This window comes from Populus nigra, chromosome 11 (genome assembly GCF_951802175.1).
Source record: "Populus nigra chromosome 11, ddPopNigr1.1, whole genome shotgun sequence".
Classification (NCBI taxonomy): Eukaryota; Viridiplantae; Streptophyta; class Magnoliopsida; order Malpighiales; family Salicaceae; genus Populus; species Populus nigra.
In genome coordinates, this window is record NC_084862.1 from 12,477,764 (window position 1) to 12,504,360 (window position 26,597).

General features: G+C 37.5%; 1 pseudogene; it reads right to left on the reverse strand.

Annotated features, from left to right (window-relative positions):
* Positions 1-686: 686 nt before the first annotated feature.
* LOC133668107 (uncharacterized) lies at positions 687-2,627 on the reverse strand (annotated as a pseudogene).
* Positions 2,628-26,597: the final 23,970 nt, after the last annotated feature.

Genomic DNA, 26,597 nt, shown 5'->3' on the forward strand with positions numbered 1-26,597 from the left:
GAAGATTTGTGAATAATGGTGCATCTACTAATGTTGTATCTACTAATATGATAAGCAAGTTCCATCTTAAGATGGGAGCGTACCCTCCTCCCTATTTGTAGGTCATTATATCATTTTTCCTTGGAAAAAAGTAGTGACTAGGTCTGGTGTGATATAATTCCTATATGTACATGTCATTTATTGCTTAGTTGTTCATGATAATATAATAGGAAAGTTCAAAATGATGGCATTAAAAATATTTATTCTTTTATGATACAATAGTGATTGTTTTAGTTTTTAAACTTTGTATGTGTCCATTTTTTTTAATAAGTCAAAAATATATGTTAGTTATTATTTGTCTAGATTTCTATCAAAATCATTTATTTTTTATCTCAATCATGTCATTTTAGTTTATCTCAATACATCTAAACACATGAACAAACGATAAGTATCTCATTTGATCCAACAGTCATGTCTATATATTTATTTAGAGTTAATCTAACTAGAATTAAACTAACGTACAATGAAATCACTTGTGATGGTGCTCAATGATTTTACTAGATAAGCTTCATTTACTACATGATTTACACAAAAACAGCTTAAGATTAAAGTAACAAATTCACAATGCCCTCCAAAAGTACACATCAGAATATGGAGATCGATTGCATGAGAATACAATTGCAACACAAAAAATTCAACTCCATATAAAAGTAACTTGAGCTTGTTCTCTACTGGATGTGAGCTTTTCTTGAAGAGTTTCCAGTCATTTCCTCTTACCTCATCAGCAATTACTGTACGATTGGAGGCATTTGACGATGATAAATGCGTCATTGCTTATTTCACATAATGCTACAGTCAGATTTTGATGCAAGATCAGCAGCGCCAACAGTTATGCCTGCAAGACCAACAGTTATCTCTGCAACTAGCAGTGTCTTTTTATGGGATTTAAGCACCTTTCTTCGCTTCTGAAATTAAAGATAACAAAGCATGATGATTAGATACTAATGTCTTGTTATGGGTAAATTACGTGAAACTAATTGGTAACATCCAAACTATAAAAAAATTTTCCATTAATATCACTATGCTATAGAATAAAAGCCACACAACAATTAGGACAACAGGATATTAAATTCATTATCACTAAAATTAATTTCAAGCAAAAAGAAAATTGATTATCAAAATGAAAAAAAGAGAGTAATGCTCCATAAGCAATGAGGTATCAGTGAATTTAGGCAAATGTATTGTAATAAATAGTAAAGAAATAATTATACTGTTTTAGTTTCTAAAATTAATTACCTTTATGGGGGCCTCTTGTATCACGCTCCTGCTTTGACGTAGTAAAGTATAGTTATCGCAGAAGATGGCATCACCGTGGTGTGTGAAATTTTTACCACCATAACAAGCACAACAAATTTCATAGGTGCTATCTGAATCGTCATTGAAGAAACATTGAGAGCAACTGAAGTATGCTTCTGCCAAGAACGTCTTACAAAACTGGCAAATTATAGCCCTTCCACTCTGCATGATGTAGTAAAAGACGATTGCTTCCTCAAAATCCAAGCTTCCATTGCCGTCCTTGTCCAGCGCTGTAAACAAGCTCTGATGAGTGAAATCTGCGGCTTTGTTTTTCTTGAGCTAGTCCACGTATTCTCGTAGGCTAATTTGCCCGTCTCCGTTCTTATCCATGGCATTGAAAGTTTTTCTGGCCACTTTCTTAGTCTTAGCGGGCAGATGTTCATAATAAGCTACAGCAGCCCGGCGAGTCTGCCAAGAAGGTCTCGACCCACCTTTTTTATAAAATTTTTGAAAAATCCAAAAATAGTAAAAAACAACAAAAATCCAAAAAAAAAATATTTTTTTAATGTATTTGCATCGTTTTTAGCATTTTCAACGTCGTCTAAAAAAGAAATTAAATTTTTCAAAGGTCTTTCGAATGCATTCAACTTTTCACGTGTCATTTTTAAAATTATTAATTGTCCTCATTTTTTAGTCGACGTTGATATTGCTCGTTTTTAAAAAATAAAAAAAATTAAGAAAATCAAATTTACAAAAAAAGAAGAAGAAGTTGAGGAACCAAGTTTGAAAACCTAGCAACATTTTTTGGCTTATAGATAGAAGTTTCCAACACATTTAAGAGAGGGGGGATTTTTTTTAAAAAAAAAGAAACCCTAATTGTATCTCTTTCACACCAAGTTGCCGCTCACCATCTCTTCCCACTCTCCCTTGCCCTCTACCCAAAGCAGTCGCCGCTCACCCCCCTCATCCAAACACAAACCAGAATCGGCTGCTCCCTCACCTTACCAGACCTCTCCTCTCTCAGCCGACCCATCGGCTTTCTTCCCCCGATTTCCATGGATTTTCCCTTTCCTTTTTACAGAACTAGGGAGCTAAACCCCTCCATCGTCCATCTTCTCTCTCAGTTTTCCCTCAACCCTTCCACCGCCGATGATAGAGAAGCAACACCAGAACCACATACCGACCTTCCCCGGCGATATCTCCACCTCAGCACCGCCACCGGCCTCCACTATAATTGACCGATAGCAGCCCGGCACAGCGGCGACCACAAATTCCAAATCGATCCACCTTCTTCCTCCAGCAGTTGCCCAAGCACAGTGGCGCCCACGGCCCCAGATCTGTCTGCCGCTCATCCTTCTACACCATCATCGGCCAGTTTACCCAACCAAGCCGGACCCTCCAGCAGCAGCGACACACCACCTTGGCCTAACACAGTGGCCTCCCCCCCTCATAGTGGATCTGCTATCTGAAGAAGAAGGAGAGAGAAGCAGATCCAAAAGAGGAAGAAATAGATCTAAGGAGAGAATCGACTGTGTTGTTGCGTTTTTGTTGTTTTGCAGGTCACGGCGTCGCCGCCGATGCAGAAGGGAAGAGGAGAAGAAGCCAATCTTGACTGCCCTGTTTCCCAGTTGCTTTCGCGGCGACTCGTGAATCCACGGGTCGCTGGTGGCGGTGGTGCGTAGAGCAACGCGCCACTACTGTTCCGGCGGACCCAGAATGCATCTCAGAACTGTTCCTGAATTTTTTGGGCTCCATTTTTTAAATTTTAAAATTGTTTAATGTAATTGTTATTTAGTTTTTTTTTATAATTTGTAGTGTGGATGTAAAAAAAAGGAAAGAAAAAAGAAAAAATATAGTAAAGCTGAATGTGTGTGTTTGTATTTGTTTTATGGATGTTATTTTTGTTATGAATGTTTTTTTATGATAAAATCGCAAAAAAATAAAGAAGAATTTAATATTTTGATTTTCTCATGGTCAAGAATTATGAACTTACACGTAAGTTGTATTTCTATTATTCGATGAAAAGAAAAAAAATTTAAAACTTCTTTATCACATCAAAGCCACAAATCAACTTACCTTAGGTAGGGAACGTTAGGGGTGCTAATACCTTTCCTAACCACAACCAATCCCTTACCCGTGAATCTCTGACAAGATCAGTACACCTGGGTTTCCTAGTAGCCCTCAATTAAATACTAGGAGGCAACTCCCAACAAATCAATAAAATTAAAAGAAAAATCGCCAAAACGGACGTCGTGCGGGTGATGTGCGACAAGTTGAAACCAAAAGGTATCTCACTTCTATTTTTAAAATGAAAGATCTTGGTGAATTAGATATAATTTTAGATATTAAAGTTAAAAAAACATAGTAGTGGTTATGCACTTAATCAGTCACATAATATTGAGAAAATGCTTAATAAGTTTAAGCATCTCAATATAAAAGAGGTCAATACCCCCATTTGACTCTAGTGTGAAGTTAATTGAATTAGTGATAAAAGAGTAGCACAACTAAAATATACTAGTACCATTGGAAGTCTTATATATGCAATGTATTATACAAGACAAAATATAGGTTTTACTTTATGCAAGTTATCACGATATACAAACAAGCTAAATATGAATCACTAGAACGCAATTGCAAGAGTCTTTATTTATCTCAAAAGAATTGTCATAACTCAATTTTGGATCCCCCAAAGTTGTTTTGTAAAAATACATATTCAAAAATAAATAAAAAATATAAATTCAAAATCCAAAAGTATTTTCGAGGCACGAGGAGATATAAGCTTTTGAGTTGCAAAAGGCCAAAATACCAAAAGAATGGCCAGATTAGGAGATTTCAACATTATAAGATGAAGAAAGAAAGAAAATTCAGGTCAAGATCCAAACATGACCAAATTTGGAAGAATTACTTAAGTTAAAGGACTTAATTATTCAAACAAGTTTAATTGACTTATTTAAGGACTTAATTGAAGCAAAAATTAAGTTTGAAAGTCAATTGGGAAAAATTTGAAAGAATTAATTAAGTTTAAGGACTTAATTAAGCTGCTAATGAGTTTTGTAGATTCAATCAATTACTCAATTAAAGAAAAATCAAGTTTAGAGGCCTAATTCAAATCAATTCGCAAAGATTGGAAGACTAGGGACACAATTCAAACTTTGAAAGGCTAATTTGGTGCAATCATGGGGTTAATTGAAAGAAATTCAAAGTATGAAGTTCAATTAAGAACCACATTGAAGAAATTCAAAACCAGGAACGAACTTTGTAAAAAGCGCTAAAATTTGAGGGTGCAATTAAAGAAGTCTAAGGGTGAAATTGAAAGGAATATAAAAGATTAGGATTGATTGAGGGCTTCATTGCAAAGTTTTAAAGGTTCATAGACCAAATTGAAAATGACTAATTTTAGAATTCATTATCTTCTTCCCGAAAACAAAAGAAAAGAAGCTCAAATACCAACATTTTAGCCATAATTTCTCCCTCAACTCTGTACCACACCACACAAATTTTATGTCAACTTACACCTTGATACTTGTACTTCACTCTAAGATAAAATTCCAACTCTTATTACACTAACAACACCTGCAGTTCACTCCAAAAAACACTACCCAACGCAGCTCTGTCTGTAAAAATAACTTGTGTCCTACATTTGTTAATTGTAGAGCAAGACAAGCTTTTATCCTTAGCTTAAATGAATGGTTGGGATCTATTACTCAACATCAAGGGTCGCGATCCCATTAATCCATGAGCCTTAGAACCTCCCTGTTTCTCCTATAAAAATACCACAAAACCCTATCTCAAGCAACCTAGAGGGGGAGATGAGCACTGCCATGAACAAACCTCCCAGCCATGACTACATCAGCCCTTTCCTTAATCCTTTCATCCCCAAATAAACCCAAAAATTACCCTCAAATCATCAAAACACCCCCTACAGCACAACACTGGTCTCCAGCTATAATCTAGCAACGGATAGGCGATAGTAGCTACACTTCTTCTCCTTTATCTCAGCTGTGGAGAACAACATGGCAACTTTTCTCCTCAACACTATAAACAGTTCCTCAACAATAATAGTATTTGTTTTCCTCCTAGTTGTAGCAGCACCAGAGTTTTTTCTTTCTCTCAGTGACATCGACAACAAAGAATCAAAAGAAAAGATAGCTTCGGAGTAGGTCACTGGATCCTTATCTACGAGTTAAGAGAAAAAAATCATTCACAAAGAAAGTTTATTTCCTTTGTTTCTTACTCCTCTCTTCCTCAATGTGAGTTTCATCAACTTTATTATCATTAACAGGTGCATGAGAAATCTATTCATTTAGATACTGTTTGTTTGCTGGAAAATAGTGTCCTTTTCAAAAGTAGTTTCCTTGGAAAATGAATTCTTGAAAAGCAAATTATTTTTCTGATATTTAGTAGTGTTATGGAAAATAAGTTGGAAAACACTTTCTAGTGTTTAGTTATGTCATGGAAAATAAGCTGGAAAATAACTTCTTAATGTTTTATTTTTTTCAAGTTTATTAAAATAATGAGGAATAAATCTTACAAATTTAAAAGTTGAATGAGAATGAAATTGAAAAAAAATTTAATTTCATAAATTATCTCAAATAAAATAAATAACAATCAAAATACTAGAAATCAAATCTAACAAATAAAATTTTTTGAAAGATGATGAAATTAAAATAATTATAATTATAATTTCATAAATTATTTCAAATAAAATAAGTAACAATCAAAAGAATGAAGATCAAATTTGATAGATAAAAAATTTCAATTAAAAAAATAATAAGAGAAAAGCAAATAATAATCATAAAAATGATAACCAAAGTTAATATAAAAATCAAATTAAATCAAATTCTAAGGGATGAAATTGAAAAAAAAAAGATTCAAAACAAATTATATAGCAATAAAAAGTTTGAGAATCAAATTTGATATAATCAGCAAATAATATAACATTTCTAAATTTTCCACAACTTCTGGAAAGTATTTTCCACCTAAAATAAAAGGAAAACATTTTCCTGAAAACCAAGCCAGATTTTTCTTTAACTGGAAAGTGTTTTCCGTTGACCAACTTTTTTAATGAAAAATAAACACATGAAAGTTTGAAAATTGGTTTCCTACCTTAATTGATAAATGTGTTCAAAGAATTCTATATTTTTTGTTTCCATATTAGTATTGTAATTTAGCACATCACTTTTCAAAACTAGAAACCTAAATGTAGCACTATTTGCAACATAACTAATAAACATACAATCAGAAGCTTTTGAACCTATCTTTCTCTTTTTTGGTTCAGGTAACATAACTTTAGCTAGACACCCCCACACTTTTTGATATTTTAAGTTAGGAGAACAACCTTTCAATAATTTATAAGGTGTTAAGCCAGTTTTCTTATAAGGAATTCTATTTTGTAAATGACATGTAAATAAAATAGCTTGACCCTATAAATTATTAGGTGCTGAAGAACTAACTAGCATAACATTCATCATTTCTTTTAAAGTTCTTCAACTATGCCATAGATCAATAGAGTCAAGCAAGTAAGTAGAAGAAGATTCATTTTCATTCATTACATTAGCAACATTGAGTACAAAAAATCCCTAGTTACAATATCATTTCCCCATAAATACATTGTTCTTAGTCATTACAATCTTATCATATTCAAATGACAAAGCCACAAAGACCAAATTTGCTCTTATATTAGGGACATGCAACACCTCATTCAAAGTAATATTTTGCCCAAAGTCAATTTCAGAAGGACTTTGCCTTTTCCAAGAACATTTGCAATTCTTGAGTCTTTAAGGTGTACTTCTTCTCCATCCTTAAAAGGTGTATAGGTGGAGAAGAATTATTTACTTGTACATGTGCCTACTAGCACCAGAGTCTACCACCTAATTTTTCTCATTGGTCGCCATATTGACTTGAGAAACAACCGCAGCAATTATGTCTTCTCCTTCAACCAAGTTGACCTTAGTTTTAGGAGGCTTGTTGTTTCTATTTCTATTTCGGCATTGAGGTGCATGGTGGCCAGATTTGCCACACACAAAATAGTTTCCCTTTCTCTTAAAATTGTTGGGTTTGGGTTTGAACATATTGTATTGTTACCATTGGACTTAATATTATTATTATTATTAAGTTTATGCTCATACTTTTTTTATGTGAGCTCCATTCTACTAAGTTTGCTTTAGTGGTCATCTCCTTCTTCCTAGTAGCTTGTAACTCCTTTCTATTTGTGTTTTCAATAATGATGTGGGTGATAAGATCAATCAAAGATAATTGTCTATACTTGTGCTTGAGTTGTTGTTTGTAGTCACTCCATGAGTTGGGTAATTTTTTTTATCAATATTCCAGCAACGAATCCTTTAGGGATGTTGATATTTTTGGTTTTCATGTATGGTATTTTTTAATTTGAGTTTTTATATTTTTTTTATCAACTATTTCCCATTGGATAAATTTTCCAGTGATAAATTTTTGTTTTTTCACATCTTCGATAGTATACTTTGTCACCATATTGCTCCATATCTCATTCGCTTCCTTGTAGCTGCTGTCATAACCCAATTTTTTACTCTTTTATTTTAATTATTATTATAATTTTATTTACTGAAAATGATGAAAAAAATGATGAAAAAAATAATAAATAATAATGATGAAAAACAAGTAAAAATGAAATAAATGAAGAATGAATTAAAATTTGGGTTAAGGGCAACATGATTGGAAGTTTAAAGATTTAATTAAATTTTTTACTAGTTTAATTAATCAAGTCAAGGGTTAAATTGGAGAATTGATAAGTTTTGAGACTTGATTAAGCTTGAAATTGATTTAATTAATCCAATCAAGGGTTTGATTGGAGAATTGATAAATTTTGAGACTTAATTAGCTTGAAATTAATTTAATTAATCCAATCAAAGGTTTAATTGGAGAATTGACAAGTTTTATACTTAATTGAGCTTGGAATTAACTTAATCAGGGACTTAATTAAAGAAATATTAAAGTTTGGGGTCAAAATTACAAAATTAAAATCCAAGGACTCCATTGAAAATGGCGATCAAATGCAGGGGGCCAATTACAGTTTAAACCAGGGGCTTAATTACAAGACTTTCGAAACTGCACAGGTCAAAATGTAAAATGGCCACCTATTGTCTCCAAACGGCGTCGTTGTGAAAGGTTGTTCATCTTCTTCTTCTTTAAGCCAGTGACTGTTTTCTGCAGTAAAGGCTGAGAAGTGTTGCAGCAGTAATCATTTGTTGGCTGCAGTTATGGGCGCCTTAATGGTGGTCGACCCTCAGCATACCGCCCGTTACCAACCCGCCGGGCACTATATAAACAGAAGAGCACTGAAAAAACAGGGGTTGGTTAGAGAGACGGGGAAAAAGAACCACAAAAGGGGAGTACACAGAAAAAAAACAGGAGAAACATGAAAAAAGACTAGGGGAACACGGAAAAAAAGCCAGGAGGACGAACGAAACAGAGAAAAGGGAAACAGAGGGGGAAGAGAAACGGAAAAAAAAGAGAAAAACCAGAGGGAGCTTACGTTCAACCGGCAGAACGTCATGCCTTTATTACCATCTCCTTCGTCCTGAGCAGGGGGGGAACCGAGAGAAACCAGGGTAGCAGACTTTCGTTCCCCTGTTTCTTCTCAAATAAACAGAGGCCGTCCTCTGGCTTTATAAAAGCCAGAGAAGGCCACGGAGGAAAAGGGATCACTGCCTTCTCCATCTCCAACACCAGAGATGGAAGACGGAGATAAAACAAAGAGACGATAAAGGAAAAAACGAACACAGAAAAAAAACACAGGGGACGAGCAAGAACACACAACACGAAGGAACGAACAACAAAAGGGAGACCTAGAAATGCAAACAGAGGTGAACGAACAGAAGCAAACCAGTAGACAAAAAGCAGTAACATAGAGGAGTAACGCTGGTTAGTTGTCATCCTCGTCTTCAAGTGCAGCGACAGGTAAGTTGCGTTTTCCCTCCCTGCATTTTAATTGCATGTTTCTATAACAGGCGTGCGTGAGCAGTTCACGCATGCCTGCGGGTAAAACTGCCTGGTCACTGGCTTGGGTCAGTGACCGGGCCGGGCTGGCTGGGTCAAGCCCAATCCATATGGGCTGAGCTGGGCCCAGCCCCCAAAAAATAAAAAAATAAAAAATAAAAAATATGAATGCATATATTTAAATTTATTTTTATTGGTTTATTTAAAGAGTTAGAGTCAACAACACCATTCCTTTTTGTTTTGGGTTACGTAATACTTACCAACGCCAGAGTTGGAAGTATCCGTAGTCGAATATTCACTGACGCTAGAGTCAGGAATATTATAAGCAAATCATCATAGCATAAACTAATAAACATTTAGCAATTTAAGACAAAATCAGTAATGCAGTCTGCCTCAGGCAGAATGTTTAAAGAGTGATAATATTTTCCCTTTTACGTAATCAGTCCCGTACTATAGAATCTCTGTTGACCGGTTAGGGTTCCTAGTGACCATAATACTAAGTGGTGACTCCTACACAAGACCTTTTCCCTAAAAGAACAAGATGTCAGATGTTCTTTTTTTTTTTAGAATCAATAAAATTTTTAGGGTCGCCGCGATGTCAGGTGCGACAGCTGCAATATACATCAAATAACTCATTGGAGAGAGTGCTTAAAATGGAGTGTCTACAAACCTTGTTCCCATGTGTCCATGCTATAACATTGTCATTGGTCTTGGGATTGGCAAGAACCCATGCAACTTCATGCATGTCTAGGACACCATAGATCCTTTCTTGCCACCTTCTAAAGTTTTCTTCAGCAAAAACCTCAATATTTGAAATGTTAGGGAATGGCTTAGCTAATGACATAGTGACAGCAGCAATAGAGTTGGCAATAGGAGAGATGGCAGTAGCTGAGTTCTCTTCAAAAACATTGTTGAGGACAACAGCGTTGTCAGCAGTAGTGTTCCCGTCCATGTTACTAAATTATCCTTAAGATTGTTGTAAAAATTAGATACAATGAATAGAAACAAATTCTAACTTAAGATGTGTATAAACACTGTCTTTAAAGATATTTCCTTAACACAAGGCTATCTTTCAGGATCCAACAAGTTCCTCCTCTAAAGACGAGGGTTACAGAAACAGCAAACAAGATAGAAAGAAAATACCAACAAGCTTTGCAAACACATAAAAAATAATACTATTGTTTTTCCAACACTCTTTGACTGTAAAAGTGCATGGTGTGTGTATATATATATATATATATGCTGCTAAAATGTAACAGCTAGGTAGAAAATAAATTAGAAATTAAAGAGTTGTTACAACATTTAAAAAAATAAAAGAGTTGTTGGAGAATTAAAGAGTTGTAGCTATTTAAAAAAGAGTTGTTAGGATTTTATAGTTGTTGGAAAATTAATTCCAAGAAAAGCGTTTTGGGTTTGGCACCATTTCCAAACCCATGTTTTCCTTGGGTTAGGTAGATTGTCAAACTCAAGTATTTTTGATCTGGCATGTTCACCTAACTCATGTTTTCTTGAGTTAGGTAGATTGTCAAACTCAAGTATTTGGGATCTGACACGTTCCCCTGACCCATGTTTTATTGGGTCTGGCATGATTTCTAAACCCAAGGGTCTTGAGTCTATCAAGGTCGTCGGACCCATCTCAAAGCTCATTTATATAAACACTAGATAAAAAAAACATTTTGAAATAGTCTTCATTATTTACAACGTTTGTCAAATATGCGTTGCATATTTTTTTTATTTTAAGCCAATAAAAATATCATACAACACATCCAAAGTCTTAACAATATCAAAATTCTCTATCAACGTACAAGCAATTCATGCATAGAACTTAATGGAACATACAAATGTTCTCTTTAAACAAATATTCATCAAGTCTACAGAACTTCCCAGAAGCTGAAGTTTCACAAACATTGTAAATGTTACACCTGGAACATTGCAACAATTGATTAAAAATATTCTCATGGAAAAAGAACAGATATTTGGCATATTGTTCTTCAAGGGGAAAATGTCTAATTTAAAAGAGTCACTACCTAGTATTATGGTCACTAAAAACTCTATCACTATAATATTTAACAGTTTTACCGATGGAATTACATTCAAAGGAGTTACATTTGATCCAACTCGATTCCTAGTGTTTCTAGGAATGTACGGAGCCCCGAAAAGAAATCATTTGCCGTGGCAAGCTTTGGGTCTTTGCGGAACTTCCCATTCACAAACGCTGTGAAAAATGTTAAAAGCAATCTGTTAATTCAAAGAACACTGAAAAAAACTGAATATAAACATTGATGGTAAAAAAAAAAAAAAAGGAAAGATAGTTTTACCTTGATTTTTTTTATCTGGTTGTATGGGCTTGGCGATTGGAATTTTCTAGTTGTTTGGACCAAGCTTAAAAGACTGGATTTTTCAGTCAAAAACCCATTCCAGACCTAGTGTTACTTAACCTGGTTTGTCCTATTCTGATAGGCATATTCTTTTATGCGTTTTCTCAGATTTTGATGAGTCACCAACTCAAATTTTTCATGCACAATTTTTCTATGCACTGCAGGTAGCATTTTTTTTACCCCCAATAACAGACGATCACCAATATTTTTTTACCAATAGCAAGCATGTCATTAGGGTAACTTCCTGATTCATGGTCAGGGCAGGCAAAAGAAAAGGCTCAAGAGCTGATGGTTAGTGTGAGAAAGCTCATGGCTGAATAATCTTTTTTTTTTTTTTTTTTTTTGGGTTCGAGGAAACCCCACCCCCCGGAAAGCGCACTTTGTGGGCCCAGGTGAGTGAGTAAAACCCCGGCTGTCCCAGGCTCTTACAAGAGGTGCACGCCCTGACTCGAACTCGAGACCTGCTGTGCAGATCTCAAGCCCTTTGCCACCACGCTACACTCCTTGGGGACTCATGGCTGAATAATCGTGATTGCTCTAGATTGATTTTCTTTTCTGCTTCTCAGAAAGGTATTTTAAGGCCTCCCGCTTCTTCCTCATAAATCTCAGATAATGATTCAGCCGTTCGGTAAGTTGATGTACAATAAATGGCATAACACATCAATTAAGAGCCACCCCTGGCTAGCCATACAAATATCAACATCAATTTTTCTACCAATAATACAATCTTTTTTCTATGAAGAAATTCCAAAGCTTTGGTGTATAAATATATTCGGTCACCAAACAAGAAAGTTAGAGCACAACCAGGCCTACAAACCAAAGAGTAATTTTATTTTTTTATTAACATGGGTGTCCGGGGTAACTTGCGTGCACCTCAACTAATTCCACGGGCCCTGAAGTTAACAACCATATAAGTTTTCAGTGGTCATTATATAAACAATCATAAGACTCGAACTGAAACCAGCCAAAGAATAATTTTTAGTAGGAGAAGTCCTAGCCAAAGCTAGCTAAATGTTACAGGAGATAGCTAAAGGCTATGAAAGCCGGACCAAACTACGCTAGACCATTCAACTTCTAGATCAAATATGCTCTCCCTAACTTTCACTTTATTTTTCTCAATTTATATGTTTTTCCCTTTACATACACATACATATATATTTCTTAACCATATAAGGAAATCAACGTAACTTCAGCTATCAGTGATCTATTTCTATGTATAGAATATCTGATTTTATTACGTTTCCTAAATAGCTGCAGCTATGTTTATGATTGTATATTCCTTCGTTAACATTCCTTACATAGTCACAGGTTTTTGTATTATATATAAACACTGTTGTAATGCAATGAATAATAATTCACTACAATTATTCGTGTGCAATCCTTTTATGGTATCAGAGCCTTCTTCTCTCACGAGGTTAGAAATATTCTTTAGCTCCATGTCAACCGGTGGCAATCCTCCTTTCTCAGAGTCTGTTGGCTCTAACTCTACATCTTCACTCCCTCTCATCATTATCAACACCTCAAGCCAATTGCCCTACAAACTCACATCCTCAAATTATCCTTCCTGGCGTGCAACTTTTCTCACAATACTCATTGGATATGATCTGATGAAATACTTGGATGGCACTCTTCAATGCCCTCCCACACCTAATGCAAACTCTTCTACCTCTGCTGTGGTACTCCATGCGCACTGGAAAAGACAAGACCAGTTGTTGTTGAATGCCATTTTTGCTTCTGTTTCTGAAGCAGTCATGTCCCTTATTGTTATGACCACCACAAGCCGTGATGCTTGGCAACATCTCGCTCGCTTATTTGCTAGCAAATCTCGGGCCAGAATTATGCAGTTGAAAGAAGATCTGACCTTTATTCAAAGGGGCTCTCGCATGGTGTTCGAGTTTCTTCATGCAGTCAAGGTAATTTTAGACGAACTCTCTTTGATTGATGCACCCGTTTCAGATGATGATTTGACATTATATGTGCTTAATGGACTTGGCTATGAGTTTAGAGATATGGTGGCACCCATTCGTACGAGAGAAACTGCTTTGTCATTTGCAGAATTACATGACTTGTTAATTGGTCATGAACAATATCTCAAACGCATGGATGGCCATTCTTCTTCAACACTGGTTGTCACTGTCAATACCTCTCAACGGAGGTCATCTAATCCCCGCTTCAAAAACAACAAAAATAGGTTCAGACAAAAGTTCTCCAACACAGCTCCTTTTAGAAGGCCTTCTGTTGTGTGTCAAATATGTGACCATCCTGGTCACACTGCCAAGAATTGTATCAAACTGCAGTCTTCACCCACTGCCAATTATACTACCTCTTCGGCTCCACCAAAAGCCAAATGGCTTCTTGACTCCGCTGCCTCGCACAACATCACATCTGACCTGGCTAATCTCTCCATTCACTTTGAGTATGATGGCCAGGATGAGGTGGTTCTCGATGATGGTACAGGTTTGCATGTTGCTCGTATTGGTTCCACTATTATCTCCTCTCCTTCCCGCTCTCTTAGTTTAAAAGAAACCCTACATGTGCCCCTCATTCATAAAAACTTAATCTCAGTTCATAAGTTTACTCATGATAATAATGGTGTTGTTGAATTTCACCCCTTCTTTTACCTTGTGAAGGATCCGACAACGGGGGCAGTACTCATGCGCGGAAGGCATGAAGATGGTGTTTATCCTGTGGAACTATGTACTCCCTCATCGCAAGCTCATGCCATCACCTTGGCTGGCACTCGTGCCTCTCCTGATTGCTGGCATCACTGGCTGGGACACCCTAGTTCAAAAATTTTATCCTCTCTTATAAGTAGTTATAACTTACCTGTGTCTCCCTCTAAGGCTTTATTTTCGTGTGTTTCGTGTCAGTGCAATAAGTCACATAAATTGCCCTTTAGTGTCACTTCCCTTACCAATCATGATCCTCTTGAATATTTGTATGCTGATGTTTGGGGTCCATCACCGGTTCCCTCTATTGATGGCTACCGATATTATGTACTTTTTGTCGATCATTTTACCAAGTATTGCTGGTTCTATCCTATGCATAATAAGTCGAATGTGTCTTTTATATTTGTCCAATTTACCATTATGGTTGAAAATCAGTTTTCTCGAAAAATTAAAAAATTTTATTCTGACAACGGTGGTGAATTTATCAAACTTAGACCTATCCTTGCCACTCGTGGTATTAGTCATTTTACCACTACACCACATACTACCCAGCAAAATGGCACTGTTGAACGCGGCCATTGATATATTGTCGACACTGGTATGGCCCTCCTACATCATGCTTCGACTCCTTCCACTTATTGGACCTATGCCTTGGTCACAACAGTTTATCTTATTAATAGTCTTCCCACAATCTTACACTCACGACAAAGTCCTTTTGAAGTGTTATTTGGTCTGGTTCCTGACTATAATAAATTGCGCACTTTTGGTTGTTAATGTTATCCATGGCTTGTTCTGTATCGTGCAAATAAATTTCAGTCTAAATCCCACCCTTGTGTATTTGTTGGGTACTCCCTCACTCAACATGCGTTTTAATGTTTGAATATTCAAACCGGTAAGATTTATCTATCCCATCATGTCACTTTTGATGAAAGTATTTTTCCTTTCAAAACGATACCACCTTATGTCAACCCATCTCCTGCCCCATAGTGTCCAGCACCATCACCTCCATCTCCTGTTCCTCCAGTCTGCATGGTTCCAGTGGATAATTCCATCACCACAGCTCTCGTGCCCGATGCCTCCGCAATCGTGATTCCCTCCCCAGGTATGACTTCCACCTCTCTTCCTACTAATTCATCCTCCTTTGTATCTCCTCTCCCTGTTGCCCCTGTACTGCCCAGCCGCACTCATCCCATGGTCACCCGAGCTCAAAATAACATCTTCTGTCCTAAGCAACTCTCGGTCACTACCAAGCATCCTCTTGCACCACCATTAGAACCCATATGTGTCTCTCAGGCTCTCAAAGATCCCAGGTGGTGTAAAGCCATGGCAGATGAATTTACTGCCTTAGTCTCCCATGGCACTTGGCGTTTGGTCCCTCGTCCTTCTGCTACCAATTTAATTGGTTGTAAATGGGTGTTTAGGATTAAACGTCATCCAGATAGTACAGTCGATCAATTTAAGGCACGTCTTGTGGCTAAGGAATTTAATCAACGGCCGGGTGTGGATTATACTGAGACCTTCAGCCCTATCATTAAAGCAACCACTATTCACCTCATCCTCTCCATCGTTATGTCATATAACTGGCCTCTCAAGCAGCTGGATGTTAATAATGCGTTTCTTCATGGACAGTTAACTGAGCAGGTGTTCATGCATCAACCTGCTGGCTTTATTGATCAGTCCCATCCTCATCATGTTTGCTCTCTTTAGAAGTCCATTTATGGTCTCAAGCAGGCGCCTAGAGCCTGGTATACAGCGTTACGTACCAGCCTTCTTGCATTGGGGTTCGTTAATTCCCAGTCAGACAGCTCCTTGTTCATCTTTGCTCGCGATGGTATTCTGCTCTATGTGTTGGTCTACGTTGATGACTTAATTCTCACATGCAATAACAACCCGTTTCTGCAGCATATGGTCACCTCATTAGGTGAAACATTTTCTCTAAAGGAGCTTAGTGACTTGCATTATTTTTTAGGGGTGGAGGTTATTCTAGTTCAACAAGGTTTATTTCTCTCGCAAAACCATTATATTCATGATCTCCTTTCTCGGTTAAATATGACTGGTGCTAAGACAGTTTACACTCCTATGTCCAAGTCTGCTAAACTTCTGCTTAACGATTGTTCATCTGGTTGTGATACAACTGAATACAGACACACCATTGGTTCCCTCCAATATCTCTTGCTCACTCGCCCTGACTTGGGATTTGCAGTTAATCGTCTTGCCCAATTCATGCATAAGCCAATAGTAACGTATTGGCAACATGTTAAACGACTCTTGCGCTACGTCAAATAGACAATTCACTTTGGTCTACTGCTACGCAACAAGTCTAACCCTGTGCTTCGAGGGTTCTCTGATGCTGATTGGGGTGGTGATCTTGATGATCGCAAGTCCACCATCGCTTATATTATATTCCTGGGTGATAATCCTATCAGCTGGCACACCAGAAAACAAAAGGCTATGGCTTGTTCCTCTATAGAGGAAGAATATAGAGCACTTGCCACTGCTGCTTCTGATATTGCATGGATAAAGTCTCTTCTTGATGAACTTGGACTCAAGCTACGTGAACCTCCTCTTCTTCTTTGTGATAATGTGGGTGTCACTCAGCTCAGTCTCAATCCTATTCTTCATTCCCGAATAAAGCACATAGCTATTGACCTTCACTTTGTCCGCGACTTTGTTCAACGTGGTCACCTGCGTGTTGCTCATGTTCACACTAATGACCAGCTAGCAGATCTCCTCACAAAACCATTTGCTCGGTCTTGTTTCACTCTGTTGCGTGACAAAATACACGTTGCTGATGGAACGTCCATTTTGAGGGGTTGTATAAGGAAATCAACGTAACTTCAGCTATCAGTGATCTATTTATATGTATAGAATATCTGATTTTATTACGTTTCCTAAATAGTTGCAGCTGTGTTTATGATTGTATATTCCTTCGTTAACATTCCTTACATAGTCATAAGTTTTTGTATTATATATAAACCCTATTGTAATGCAATGAATAATAATTCACTATAATTATTCGTGTGCAATCCTTTTAAACCACACCCCCTAACTTTCACTTTATTTTTCTCAACCTATATGTTTTTCCCTTTACATACATATACATATATATTTCTTGACCACACCTTTTACCATGATGATGTGTGAGGTGTTACTTGTTATAACAGAAAAAATATTTTATTAAATACCTGCCTCCTATAAAAAGTAAGTTCTATCTCTTTACCATGATCATGGGCATGAGATATAAAAGTGTCATGTACTCAAAAAAGAGAAAAAAAGATTAATCTATAAAGGATACTTTAATAATTTCTTAAGAAGGAGATGCGCAACTGAACAAACATGAAAAAAATCCTTACGATGTGCTGTCTAAGATAAGCTAAATTTTAGAAATTATATTTCAATTCTTTTCGAATTTTTCAAATAAAAAACAATAGTTTTTCTCCATATTTCCATGAAAATCTCCCACTTTTATGCAAGCACGACCAAAAAAAGATAATATTCATGCAGTAAGTATTTTCCCCCACTTTTATTGGTTAAAGTCTTTGAAACATGCATGTTTAAAAGATTTATGGAGTAATGATGGTAAAAAAAAAAAGAAGGAAGTTTTTCCTCTTTTTTTCAGCAGTTTAGGCTAGCTTTTGGCTAGAACTTTTACTCGAAAAACCACCCTAGACCCGGTGTTGACCTGATCTATCCTATCTTGTCCAACTTGCTTTTTTATGCCTTTTTTCCGATCCCGCTCAGACAAACTTCTCATGCACACAATTTTTTTTATATAAACACAACTTTTTCTATACTGTTTCTTTGCAGAGCAGGTAACACTTTTTATCCTAATGAAAGACCATCACCAATGTTTTTCACTAAATAGCAGGCATGGCACAACAACCATGACATACACGTCAATCACGAGCCACCATGGCTACCCAAACCAAAACCAACACCAATTTTTTCAGTAATGATATAATCTCCAATCCATGAAGAAATTCCTTAGGCTTGGGTTTATAAAACTCCCAGTCACCAGATAAGAAAACCAAAGCTAAAACAGGCCTACTAGCTAGAGATCAGTACTTACTAGCAAGACAAGTCCTACCTACAATCAACCAAATGCCATGAAAGCTAGCGAAAGGCCATTAAAGCTAGCCAGGCCAAACCAGGTTAGCCATACAACTTCTAGGCCACATACACACTCCCTCACCTTTATTTTATTTACTCTTCCTTTATATTTTTCCCATTACATACACATAATGACTTAAACACCGAAGAATTTCATGTTCCATAAAAGACTTATTTATTTTTTAGATAGTCACCAGTCAGGCCCCTCAACCTAGCTGTCCAAAGCTAATATATGTGTGAAGTTTTTTCCACGTATACCAGCAAACTTGGTGTCATTTATTGCTGCACAGAAATCCTGAAGAGGGCTGGGGTCGTAGGCACATGCAAATTAGGAAGCCAGAACCCATAATGCAAAAGCTACAAGGAAAAGATCACCCTTAATAACGACTTAAGATTATTAGTTTCAAAATTTTGAGGTGTCGAGGGTGAGTAATCTTGCCTGACAATTTATAGGTGATGTTCTGAAGCAGTAGTGTCCGTCATCTCGAAGTTGATGAAGCTGTACCGAGTAGATAGTAATGGTTAACTGACTAACTACTCATCTTTAATTTATCGCAGTGATGATTTATTGTTGAAGCACTTCATCTATATGTCTTTATATAATTTTACAGGCAGTTGTGGTAATTCCAATCTCATATTTTACGCTACTCTTTCTTCGTCCTCAGTAATTATTCAATGTGGACTTGGAATTGTAATCCTACATCGAAGTTCAAATTCAAATTCAGACTTTTTTAGTATTTGAAAGGACTAGAACACTGGTTCTTGTTGATGAAACATTGGGTCCTTAAACCTAGGAAATATGATGTTTTCTGCTTCTGTATAAGCTTTCCCAGCAGTTTCTTTCACATCTCCCCAACTTTGGCATCCATATTTCATGTCACTGTTGGGTCATTCAAGCAATCAAACACACACAAATTTACGTGGTTCGGCAACTTGCCTACTCCACGGAGCTACTGGTTTGTATTAATCAAGTTTAGAAACAATACAAACAACAAAACAAGGAGGAGGAGAAAAAATCTTCTCAACTCAACTCAACTCTCCCTAGCTCTCTCTCTGTGTTTCTCTCTTGTTCTCAATCTGTTCTCTCTTCTACGTCTCACTCTCAGCAGCTCTATTTATAATCAAGACACTTTCCTTTAGTCAAATATGGTAGCCACCATTTTCAATGGTAGGCAACCTACCATGCCTAACTTTGCAGCCATGTTTGACATGGCTGCCACCACCACCAGCTTGTGTCCACACTTAACAATCTCCCACTTGGACACAAATGGTGCTAGATCTGTCTTTTAATCTCTGAGACCAACTGAAGCTTTACACAGCTTCAGTTTATCAAGAGTAACTCCTTTGGTTAACATGTCAGCTGGATTCTTGCTTCCGCAGATCTTTTCTAGCATTAGTTGCTCCTCGTCTAGCAATTGTCGGATGAAGTGATATTTGATCTGAATATGCTTCGTCCTGGAGTGAAATGCTGGATTCTTGGCAAGGAAGATTGCACTCTGACTGTCGCTATACAAAGTACCCTTTTCATTCATCTTGCCCAATTCTTTCAGAAAACTCTGCAGCCATACGATCTCTTTTGCAGATTCTGAGACTGCAACATATTCAGCTTCTGTTGTTGAAAGAGCGACGATCTTTTGCAAGGTAGAACTCCAGGAAACAGCAGTCCCTCCTAGAGTATATACATATCCTGTAGTGCTCTTTCTGCTATCAACATCCCCTGCTAGATCAGCGTCTACAAAACCTTCAAGTTTCAAACCACCAGCTGTGAAAGTAAGACATGTCTCTGATGAACCTTTTAAGTATCTCATGATCCATTTCACCGCCTCCCAATGTTGCTTTCCAGGATTGCTCATATATCGGCTTACAACTCCCACTGCATGGGCAATGTCTGGTCTGGTACAGACCATAGCATACATCAAAGAGCCGATAGCTGAGGCGTATGGAATCTTATCCATGTATCCACTTTCTAGCTCAGTTTTTGGTGACTGGTCTTTGCTGAGCTTGAAATGATTCCCCAGAGGTGTACTTACTGGTTTAGCATTATCCATACTAAACCTGCTGAGAACCTTCTTGACATACTCTGTTTGTGAAAGCTTTAGTATGCCTTTGTCTTGATCTCTGATGATTCTCATGCCAAGTATTTGTTTGGCAGCTCCCAGATCCTTCATTTCAAACTGTTTTGACAATTGTTGTTTCAGCTTGTCAATCTCCTCAATGTTGGATCCTGCAATCAACATATCATCCACATATAATAGTAGAATGATGTAGGAGTTGTCAAAATGTTTGACATAGCAACAGTGATCAGCCTGGCATCTTGTGTATCCCGAACTACACATGAAGTTGTCAAACTTCTTGTACCACTGTCTTGGCGCTTGCTTCAAACCGTATAGGCTTTTCTTTAGCTTGCAGACTTGGTTCTCCTTTCCTGGTATTTCAAACCCCTCTGGTTGTTGCATGTAAATGTCTTCCTCCAATTCTCCATGAAGAAAAGCTGTTTTTACATCTAATTGTTCAAGATGTAAATTCTCTGCCGCTACTATCCCCAGAACAACTCTGATTGTTGTGAGCTTCACAACTGGAGAAAATATCTCAGAGTAGTCAATCCCTTTCTTTTGTTGAAACCCTTTTACAACAAGTCTTGCCTTGAACCGTTTGCTTCCGTCATGCTCAGTCTTTACTCTGTAGACCCACTTGTTTTGCAAAGCCTTCTTTCCTTCAGGTAGTGTGGTCAGCTCCCAAGTCTTGTTCTTCAGCAACGAACTCATCTCATCCTTCATGGCTAACTCCCACTTGCTTGAGTTTCCATCTTGTAAGGATTCTTCATAACTTAGCGGCTCACCACCATCTGTCAATAAAATATAATTCAGTAGAAGTGTGAACCGTTGTGGGGGCTTTATAGTCCTTGAAGACCTGCGAACATAAACAATTGATTCACTTGGCTCTGCATCGTCTTGTGTAGTGATGGGTACAGATGTGCTTGAATCTTCTTGTAAAGACTCTTGAGTTTTGTTATGCTTGGTAACATCAGGAAGCCCTTCTAATCTGATGAATTCAGATTTTTGTGGACTTGTATCTGAATCAGTCATATCTGTTTCTGCACTTGATCTGTCTTTGTACAAAACTTTCTCATTGAAGATCACGTTCCTGCTTCTGATAATCTTTCTGTTCTGATCATCCCAAAACCGAAATCCAAATTCTTCATCTCCATAGCCAATGAAGAAACATTTCTTGGATTTGGCATCTAGCTTGTTGCGTGCATCAGAATCTATATGCACATAGGAAACACACCCAAAGACCTTTAAATGAGAGATTTGTACCTCTTTTCCTCTCCATACTTCCTCAGGCAATCTGAACTCCAAAGGAACTGATGGTCCACGGTTGATCAAGTAAACTGCAGTATGAACTGCGTCAGCCCAGAATGTTTGAGGTAGCCCTGAATGCAACCTCATGCTTCTAGCTCGTTCATTGATGGTCCGGTTCATTCTTTCAGCAATGCCATTCTGTTGTGGTGTGCCTGGAATGGTCTTTTCCATTCTGATACCATTAACAGCACAATACTCCTTGAAACCTCCATCAATGTATTCTCCTCCATTATCAGATCTTAAGCATTTCAACTTCAAACCTGATTCATTTTCAACCATAGCCTTCCACTTCTTGAATGTTTCGAACACATCAGATTTATTTTTCAGAAAGTAGACCCATACCTTTCTGCTGAAATCATCAATGAAAGTTACGTAATACCGAGAACCTCCAAGAGATGCCACTGGAGAAGGTCCCCATAAATCTGTGTGCACCAGTTCTAGCTTTCTTGGTCTTAAGGCCCTGCCAACCTTTAAGAAACTGAGCTTCTTCTGTTTTCCAAGAACACAGCTTTCACAAATGTCTAGATCAACATTTTTAAGCTCTGGCAGTTTTCCCTTCGACTGAAGTATCTTCATCCCCTTTTGACTCATATGGCCGAGTCTACAGTGCCATAACTGTGCTTGATTTTCTACTTCAGTAGAGGCAATAATATCTTCACATCTTGTGGTCATATACAGGGTGCCAGTTTTCTTTCCACGAGCCAAAACCATTGCTCCCTTTGATACCTTCCACATACCTCCAGAAAAGAGGATTGAATGACCACTCTCATCAAGTTGTCCGACTGAGATCAACTTCTTCTTGAGTCCAGGAACATGCCTTACATTTTGCAAGTTCCAAGTAGATCCATTCATTGTCTTGATCTGCACTTCTCCTATACCCACAATCTTCATTGGTTGTCCATCGGCCAGATAGACTACACCGTGATCTCCAGCAACATAGTTTTGCATCATCTCATGGTGTGGTGTACAGTGGAATGAAGCACCAGAATCAAGAATCCAATCATCAATCGGACTTTGTACAGCAAGAATCAAAGCGTCTTGCACCTCGTCTGTGGTAGCGTTTGCAGAGTCAGCTTCAGGTTTTTTTGGTTTTGTGCAATTCCTCATGAAATGACCAGGTTTGCCACAATTCCAACATTCAGCCTGCTTTCTGGGTCCGGACTTGCTTTTACTTCTGTATCTTGATTTGGATCTGCCTCTGGATAAGCCTCTATCCTGTCTCCTCCCTCGAGTGTTAATGTTGAGAGCTGATCCTGAACTTGAACTTTCACCCGAGTCTTTTCTTCGAACTTCTTCAGCTAAAATCAAGTCTCGGATGTCATCATATTTCAGTTTGGATTTTCCAGCTGAATTGCTCACGGCTGTCCTCATACCTTCCCAACTGCTTGGAAGTGAAGCTAGCAAAATGAGTGCACGGATCTCATCATCAAACTCAATCTCTACAGATGACAATTGATTTGTGATGGTATTAAAGTTGTTGAGATGTTGCGTGACGGAGGTGCCTTCTGTCATTTTCAAGTTGAACAACTTCTTCATCAAGTGCACTTTATTGTTTGCCGAGGGCTTTTCATACATCCCAGACAAGGCTTCCATTAGTCTTGCAGTAGATCTTTCTTTCGTAACATTGTGAGCAACTCTTCTTGATAAGGATAGCCGGATAATACCCAAAACTTGTCTATCAAGAAGCAACCAATCTTCTTCTGGCATATTTTCTGGCTTGCTCCCCAACAGAGGAAGATGAAGTTTCTTCCCATATAAATAGTCTTCAATTTGCATTTTCCAATATCCAAAATCTGATCCATCAAATTTTTCAATTCCCGCAGCTTTTATTTCATCTGCCATTTTTACTGTATCTCCGATTTGAATTTGTCAAATCTGACCTTACAGATGTGTCCGGAACGGCCAAAAATATTGGAAACGACACTGAGATCACCCCAATCGGACTTCGGATGGCTCAGATCTTAACAGTCAAAGTTTTGGATCAACGGACGGTGCAGATGAAGCCGCGTGTCAGTCCAGAATAGCGTCTGCGAAGCACTGGATCAAAACCCACCTCCGATGACGTGGCAAGATGACGTGGCTTCCACGTAGGTACACCGGGTCCCACTTTTGCTGACGTGGCAAATGCACGCGCGTTTCGTGCTGACGTGGCAGTGTCTGCCGTGGCTGCTGACTGGTCTGATGACGTGGCAGATGACTTGCTGAGGTGTCAGGTGACGTGGCAGGGGACTGTACGGGTTTGCTTGCGTGGCGGATGACGCGGCGGGTCAACCCGGTTCAGATGCGGGTAGCCGGGTAGAGACGACGCGTGGAGAGCGTGCTGCGCGTGGGCGCGCGTAGGCAGTGGCTTCGTCGGCGCGTGCGGGCATGCAGGACGTCGGTTCTTCGCCGGGTTTTCACCAGTGAATTCGTCTCCTCTTGCTCTACACGATGGTATGTTCAAAAACACGTTTTGAGAACTTTGATTTTTGAGTTTGGATCAAACACCCTCTTTTTCAAGAACAAGCTCTGATACCAGTTGTTGGGTCATTCAAGCAATTAAACACACACAAATTTACGTGGTTCGGCAACTTGCCTACTCCACGGAGCTACTGGTTTGTATTAATCAAGTTTAGAAACAATACAAACAACAAAACAAGGAGGAGGAGAAAAAATCTTCTCAACTCAACTCAACTCTCCCTAGCTCTCTCTCTGTGTTTCTCTCTTGTTCTCAATCTGTTCTCTCTTCTACGTCTCACTCTCAGCAGCTCTATTTATAATCAAGACACTTTCCTTTAGTCAAATATGGTAGCCACCATTTTCAATGGTAGGCAACCTACCATGCCTAACTTTGCAGCCATGTTTGACATGGCTGCCACCACCACCAGCTTGTGTCCACACTTAACAGTCACCACCTATATGACCATGGCTGGCCTCTTCATCAACCATAATTTCAAATCTTTCTTGATGAAATGGTTCCAAAACTCAGACTGAAGCACACTGTAGTTGTTTAAGAATGGAGTGGTGCCATGAATAGATTTCCTTAAAAATAAAATAAAATCTGTGGTCAGACTTGGTGATTTAATGGGTTTCAGAGGATTTTGATGGAGTGGAAATGGCAAAAAATAATAATAAAAATCATGGGTTCTCGAGTCATTCTCTTTACATTTGGTGTATTTGGATGTGTAGAGCAGTCGGATTCAGGAGAGAAAGTTCATACGGAATTGGATCAATTCAAATGGATAGCATCACTGAGAGTAAAGAATGTACAAAATACTGAGTGGGATTGAGTGCATGCTCCTATAGTGTACGTAATTTACTGGAAAGTCTCCATTGATCCTATCCACAGATATCTTGAAAAATTACTGAAATCTGCATGTCCTTATCTTCTTGCCAATATTTCTAGCACTTATAGATAACCATCCCTGAACAAATTATGGAGAGCCATTATAAATCCCTAGCGATTGTTGTTTGAGTAATTATTGTTTAATCCCTTTGTTTTTAAAATCATAATTAGCTAGACCCTTTGGTTTAAAAAATTGGCAATTGATGAAAGTAAATGACTTTGAATCCGAGGTAGTTTGCTGCAAATATAATTAAAATCTTGTAAAACCATAGCTTCAAGATGATGAAGAATTTGTAACTATTAAACCATAGCTCAAACTCTCAGGCCTCCCGATAACTAAGAAGTTGCGCCATCGCAACCTTTCAAGTGCGTTTGGTAATCTGGTGGATGCTTTTTTAAAATATTAATTTTTTTAATTTTTTTTATATTAATATATCAAAACTATTTAAAAAATAATTATTTTTATATTAATATATCAAATGAAACACAATTTAAAAAATACTTTAAAAAATAAAAACTATCACAACGCCAAACCAGAGAGAAATAAGTATAAGATAATTCAATGTAAATAACCTACTTGACCACCTCGTCCAGCATTAGTGCTGGAAAGTCTTAAACCATGGTTTTTAAGATTTCTATATATATGTATAACTAACCCAACTACTCTTTTGTCTATAATATGATCCAATGGAGTTAAGATGGAGGCGGCTCTGCTTACTTCTGTGTCTGAAGTCCTCCTTTACTGGCCTTGTCATTTTTTTGACTAACAAAAATATGGATGATTAGACATTAGGTATATATGCTTTCAAAACTGGTCTGCGTTAACAATGTGCTAAACATACAATTCTCTAGTTTATTTGGTGTGGTTTCAGTTGGTAATCCACTTTAAGCTATGATCCAATCTTAGACGAGTTTAGTAGGCAGTACACTGCATCGTTTCAACTTGTACACCAACATAATTCAAAGGGGGTGAAGTGGACCTTATTGTTCAGGCAAATCATACATCTACAATGAAAATTATTTCTCCACCTAATTCTTTTTTTTTCCTCCTTCAAATTCCGGTAGTTAGATTATATAGAGACAACCTTTTTTACATAATGTCTTCCCTAGAATAATGAATAGGCCATGTGACCTTTTTCTTTCTTTTTTGGTCTTAAAAGTCGACATATATAGTCGAATAGGTTGGTGTATTTACAGTATATTTTTCTCATATCCTTCCATCCACCAGATTCTAATTTCTGATTGAAATTGTTGAAAATAAAATTATTAGTCAAACTTCACTTACAAGTTTTAAAATTGATATAGTTCACATATAAAAACTTAAAGACGAAGAGATTAGAAGTTTTAAAATTGATATAGAGTTTTAAAATTGAATCTAGCCAACTTCATTCTTTTTAGTAAAATCAAGCACAAAATATTAGTTGGCAGCGCAATTTCTAACGTTAAAGAGCTTTTACTGTATTAGAGTGTAATATGAGTATCATAAAACCATTCTTCTTTGTCA